This window comes from Poecilia formosa, unplaced genomic scaffold (assembly GCF_000485575.1).
Source record: "Poecilia formosa unplaced genomic scaffold, Poecilia_formosa-5.1.2 Scaffold142, whole genome shotgun sequence".
Lineage (NCBI taxonomy): Eukaryota > Metazoa > Chordata > Actinopteri > Cyprinodontiformes > Poeciliidae > Poecilia > Poecilia formosa.
This window is the reverse complement of record NW_006800081.1, coordinates 1,138,169-1,144,848: the sequence shown is the minus strand read 5'-3', so window position 1 is coordinate 1,144,848 and position 6,680 is coordinate 1,138,169. Positions and strand designations below refer to the sequence as shown.

Sequence of the window (6,680 nt, the reverse complement as noted above, 5' to 3'; positions counted from 1 at the left end):
CCCCCAAAAAGCCGATTCATTTAGCGGAAGAATAAAAAAAATAATAAACAATAGAAAAACAATAGGCCTTCGCAGCGCTTAGCTGCTCGGGCCTAAATAAACACAAGAATAAACACAATAAACACAACACAAGAAAAAATAAATAAATAAAGAATGCACTCATACAAATGGACCATTTTGGAGAGTATGTTTAACCTAACAGTCATGTTTTTGGACTGAAGGGAGGAAACTGGAGTACCCAGAGAGAGAACCCACGCATGAACAAGAAGAACGTGAGAATGCAGAACGCAAATAGACCGAGAGTAGAGCCGAGGACCTTCTCGCTGAAAGAAACAGTGCTACCAACGGCGTCATGCATAAAACAAGCCTTTATAAGGTTACACTGTAAAAAAACAAACAAACTTACTTTAAAGTTGCTGTGAATTTGTAACAAAAGCAATGTATCTTTTATTATGATATATTGCTAAAATGAAACCAATGGCGGACCAGAATTCCTCTATTGCCACGTAAAAGACTCATTGCCAATTACTTTCCTATGAAGAATCTGAAATTGCCAATAAAATTCACAGGCAGATATATATCAATGTGCTCCTTGAGGTTTTTGCTCTTTGGTATTCCTCTAGCTGGGATTTGTGCAGGAGGCAATGTGCTTTTCATACGGAAAAATAGCCCAACACTTAAATAAATACTTTTCTGTCAACCTGCAAAAAACCTGTGGAGGCAGAAAAATGCAGAAGATACTCAAAAAAGCAATAAAGACGTGTGTGTCCAAACGTCAGTGTGGGCTTCTTTACTTTGAAAAGCCCACACTTGTTCAAAAAAAAAAAAAAACGATTCTCACCAGGAACGGAGCTGAAAACTGTTGTGTGACTTTTGCCTGCCTTTGCACCTTGGAGGCCTCCTTCCTCCTCTTTCTCCCCCCCCGTCTACTCGCTTGTCTTCCACCCCTCCCCGATCCACCTTCCCCAACCAACCCCTCGTTTATTTTTAGAGTCTTCAGAGATGAGAGAAACAGAAAGCAACTACTCTGTACACTGTCAGAGAGTGAGTGGGTGGATGACAGAGGAAAAAGTGGGGAGGCAACGGGTGAAATCAAGGGAGGTAAAAAGAAAAAAAAAATAGAGTCAGAGAGTAGATGCGACGCTTGAGGTAAAACAGGAAGGATGGCAGGAAGGAAGAAAGGCAGCCATAGAAAAGGTGGAAAGGAAAGACACACAAAATAGCTTAATGGGGGGGAATAAGGAGAGTGAGGTGGAAATAATATTAGAGGGGAAAAAAGGGAGAAGAATCATCTGATCTGGAGAGGAAAAGGAAGAGGAATCAAGCTGTCTTATGTAACAGCTTGCGAGTCTTTGCTTGGATGTGTTTCTGTTGGTGCTTTTGCGCAAGTATGAAAAAAGATATTTTGTTTGGCCTCACACAGGCTGGATAAAAAAAAATTAAAAAAAAGTGTTTGCAAGTGCATGTGTGTCCTTGGCAGGCGTTTTCCGCTCTCCCTCGCCGACACCTGCTTCGTTCGCCTCTGAACAGACAGGGCCGGTGTCAAAGAGCCGGCTATGTTTTGTCTGCTGTTGGGCTAAATGTTTATACCTCTGTCAAGAAACTGTGTGGCACTGATGATCTACGCCCACGCTCATCTGTCGGAATCTCATCTGCCGTTGCAATATTTCTTTCTGTGACTCGTCGGAGTGAGAGGGGAGTGAAAAATGATCACGCCAACGCACTCTGTTGACACCGTAGTGCTGTATGCCAATCTAAATAATTGAATGCAGTGTTCCAAAACAATCACTATCTCTGCTGGCTCAGAGCTTTTGGAGTAAGTGCACAAATAAATAAGAGCGTTGTCTTGACAATTACAACAGTACGAAATGGATCGAACATTGAAGGATTGAGGATGTGTGGTGGTGTACAGAATATGCTTTTTTTTTTTTTTCTGAGCAAAGCCAGAAAACTAATCTGTTGCAATATTTTTCAGATTAATTAGGGTTGTGGTCCTCAACTTTTAAAGTGCTTATTATATTTTAAGGCGCCACTTTAATGAGGAGCTCCTGAGGAGTAGCTGGTTATGGTCTTACTATGGGTATAATTCTGTATTTGTAGTGTATTTCATAAAACACTAAAATACAGCTGTAGCAGTGTTTCTTTGACATCCACTTCCACTTCAAGATGGGAATTGTGACATTGTGGTCGTCTTTCTAGGGATGAAATTGTGCAGTAGTTGAAGAGTATATCCATTTTTTAACATGGGTATGTTTTTAATTGTAGGCTGCTGCACTTTATTTTTACTTGTGAAACAGCACAATAAGCACATATATCCTCTGATAAGTCTTGAGCCTCCAGATATAATAACTATGGTGCGCCGCCATGGCCAAAAATGGCAGGGCCGATTTTATTCCAAGTCCAGCCCTGATAATACNTTATTTATTGAGATGATAAAAGAAAGAACCTTGAACACATTGATCAACAGGTTTTGTGCGTCATTCAACACACTCTCTCTTGGTTTTCTCATCCAGGGTGTCAGACACACACAGACACACACACACAAATAATACACATGCTCAATAAAGTACAGGTGGTAATGTTAGCAAGTTGGTTAGATAACTAGTGTTGGCTAACTTTGAAGGCTAATATGTTGATTCGTGACAATAACACTGTCACAGTACTCATGATTGATACACACAAACACATTTGTGAGATAAAAAATAAAGATAATACTTACATGTAAGAGTTCTTGCTGTGTAACAATATTATTCAGGGGTGACACTTAGGTCTCAGTGTGTTTGGTTCACAAAAAAATGTTTTCCTGACAGTAACAATTGGTAAGAAACAAAGATTCCCATTAAATTCCATAGGAAATGAATGCGGGTCATTTTGGACCCACTCACTGAAGAATGGGGTAGTAACATAAATCATGCTATTTCTTAAAATGTATAAAAGGTAAATTAAAAAATTTAATTGCATGATATTAGTAACATGTTTCTTGAGGAATACCTGGAATATGAAGTGATGGAAACTTTTCATTACAAAGATATTGCAAAAAGATGACCTCACCGGGTCAAAAAGGACCCACTTACGCATCAGAGGGTTAAAGCTGATCAAAGACCACGGGGAGAAAACAACAATGATGTGGAAGAAGGTTTTCTGGTCAGGTGATGTCTAAATTAAACTTTCTGTTCTACACGGAAAACTGTTTGAACCAACATTATCATGCTGTAAAGATGCTTTCTTTCAGAAGTGCCAGGGAATTTGATCAGAAGAGATGGGAAGAAGGACGGAGGGTGCAAAAGACAAAACCTTCCATCAACAACCCTACAGTTAAAACTACAATGTCATTTTTTTTAAATTAAAGCGTATGCATTTGCTAGAATGCCTTAATCAATATTCAAAACATAAACCAATTGAGAAGCTTTTTAGAACGTCTTGAATTTGCTGTCCACAAATGTTCCCAATCCAGTCTGACTACGTTTGGTGTGTGGGCAAGAAACTCAGCATCTGCAGTAAAAAAGTGGTTGTAAGAAGTCTCACGGGAGGGCTTAATGCAAATTCATGAATCTGTCAAGACCTGAAAATTGCTGGTTAGACACTCTTCATCCAATTTTGAATGAGATTTTAGTCTCCAGGGTATCCAAAAGTGTTTGAGGGATACCCAAAAAGACGTGCAGATGCATTTGCTCCCAAAGAAAGGCAGCTTTTTAGAGCACTGACTGGAGCCTGAACACACGATTACACTTTGTTTTATTTTATTTTATTTTATTTTGAAAACATGCAACCTTTTTTGGGTATAAATGGCATACTAATTTAGGTGGGTTTATCACAGAAAATTCCAATAAAATACAATATGTGGAGTGTTATAACAGATGCTGAAAGACTCAAAAGGTGCAAATACTTTTGTAGGACACTGTATGAGAACTGCACTGCATAAGTAGCAAAGCCTGAAACACACAAGGCAGGGTTTATTTCCATTTGTATGTGACTGTGCATGACTAGACACACTTTATCCCAGTGTATTGTACATATGACTGAATGTTGTGTTTGCACAATATGGATCAGATGCTTTCACTGATACCCCCTGTGAATTTTCAGTTTCAAAGCCAGCAGAAGAAAAAAAAAAGAAAGAAAAAAACCCCCAGAAAAAACAGCCAGCAGAGCCCTGCCAAAGTTAGCAAACCATGTCAGAGAAACACATTCTCGGCCCTCCCCGTCTCTAATCCGCTTCTGCCTCCAATCTATCTCCATTCCCCCAGTACTTCCATCCCTTTTTTTTCCTCTCTCCTTTTTCTGAGTCTCATTATCAGGCTGACCCATCTCTTCCCAATCGATATCCTGTCGATCAGTAGAAAGAGAACAGGAAAGGAACAGAGTGAATTTAAAAGAGGGAGATGAGGAGAAGACAGAGGATGGTGCAGGTGAAGACAGGATAAGTTAGGAGAAAAGGTAAAGAAAGAAAAATAAACATAAAAAACACTTAAAGTTAAGCAGGGACCAAAAGAAAATACTCCAACGTCCAGCCTTGTAAAAAGGAAAATCCACAAATACAATAACGCCACCTGATCAGGTGCGGAAGTAGTAAGGAGGTAAACAGGCACAAATGCAATTTTTATTCCATTGCACCTGCTCTAACCTTGACATATATCCAGAGTTTCCTTACTCATCCTTAACACCAGCACAGGATGGGGGATTTATTGCTATTGACATACCTATCATGACTCTTGACATCACAGCTTAACTCAGACAAAATGCCATCATCACTCCCTCTTCAGGCTTTTGCCCAACTCCTCTGTACAGTATCCTTTTTTTTCCTTGCCTTATTACCTTCCATTGCTTGACTCAGTCTCAGCTGTTCTACAGTATTTACTTGAACTTGACCATTCATCCTCCTTAGGTAGGTACAGCACATTCATCCATTCGTATGGTTTTATTTCCATCCTGCCAACAGGGCAACACAGAGATACACAAGAAATAAAATAAAGAATGCACTCATACAAATGGACCATTTTGGAGAGTATGTTTAACCTAACAGTCATGTTTTTGGACTGAAGGGAGGAAACTGGAGTACCCAGAGAGAGAACCCACGCATGAACAAGAAGAACGTGAGAATGCAGAACGCAAATAGACCGAGAGTAGAGCCGAGGACCTTCTCGCTGAAAGAAACAGTGCTACCAACGGCGTCATGCATAAAACAAGCCTTTATAAGGTTACACTGTAAAAAAACAAACAAACTTACTTTAAAGTTGCTGTGAATTTGTAACAAAAGCAATGTATCTTTTATTATGATATATTGCTAAAATGAAACCAATGGCGGACCAGAATTCCTCTATTGCCACGTAAAAGACTCATTGCCAATTACTTTCCTATGAAGAATCTGAAATTGCCAATAAAATTCACAGGCAGATATATATCAATGTGCTCCTTGAGGTTTTTGCTCTTTGGTATTCCTCTAGCTGGGATTTGTGCAGGAGGCAATGTGCTTTTCATACGGAAAAATAGCCCAACACTTAAATAAATACTTTTCTGTCAACCTGCAAAAAACCTGTGGAGGCAGAAAAATGCAGAAGATACTCAAAAAAGCAATAAAGACGTGTGTGTCCAAACGTCAGTGTGGGCTTCTTTACTTTGAAAAGCCCACACTTGTTCAAAAAAAAAAAAAAACGATTCTCACCAGGAACGGAGCTGAAAACTGTTGTGTGACTTTTGCCTGCCTTTGCACCTTGGAGGCCTCCTTCCTCCTCTTTCTCCCCCCCGTCTACTCGCTTGTCTCCCCCCCTCTCCCCGATCCACCTTCCCCAACCAACCCCTCGTTTATTTTTAGAGTCTTCAGAGATGAGAGAAACAGAAAGCAACTACTCTGTACACTGTCAGAGAGTGAGTGGGTGGATGACAGAGGAAAAAGTGGGGAGGCAGCGGGTGAAATCAAGGGAGGTAAAAAGAAAAAAAAAATAGAGTCAGAGAGTAGATGCGACGCTTGAGGTAAAACAGGAAGGATGGCAGGAAGGAAGAAAGGCAGCCATAGAAAAGGTGGAAAGGAAAGACACACAAAATAGCTTAATGGGGGGGAATAAGGAGAGTGAGGTGGAAATAATATTAGAGGGGAAAAAAGGGAGAAGAATCATCTGATCTGGAGAGGAAAGGAAGAGGAATCAAGCTGTCTTATGTAACAGCTTGCGAGTCTTTGCTTGGATGTGTTTCTGTTGGTGCTTTTGCGCAAGTATGAAAAAAGATATTTTGTTTGGCCTCACACAGGCTGGATAAAAAAAAATTAAAAAAAAGTGTTTGCAAGTGCATGTGTGTCCTTGGCAGGCGTTTTCCGCTCTCCCTCGCCGACACCTGCTTCGTTCGCCTCTGAACAGACAGGGCCGGTGTCAAAGAGCCGGCTATGTTTTGTCTGCTGTTGGGCTAAATGTTTATACCTCTGTCAAGAAACTGTGTGGCACTGATGATCTACGCCCACGCTCATCTGTCGGAATCTCATCTGCCGTTGCAATATTTCTTTCTGTGACTCGTCGGAGTGAGAGGGGAGTGAAAAATGATCACGCCAACGCACTCTGTTGACACCGTAGTGCTGTATGCCAATCTAAATAATTGAATGCAGTGTTCCAAAACAATCACTATCTCTGCTGGCTCAGAGCTTTTGGAGTAAGTGCACAAATAAATAAGAGCGTTGTCTTGACAATTACAACAGT

At 40.4% G+C, this 6,680-nt stretch overlaps 1 protein-coding gene across 6 annotated transcripts in view; it reads right to left on the bottom strand.

The window, feature by feature from the left end:
• LOC103145453 (voltage-dependent T-type calcium channel subunit alpha-1I) overlaps nucleotides 1-6,680 on the bottom strand; it is a 164,058-nt gene that overhangs the window by 44,675 nt on the left and 112,703 nt on the right. The gene's annotated exons all lie outside the window — the stretch shown is intronic.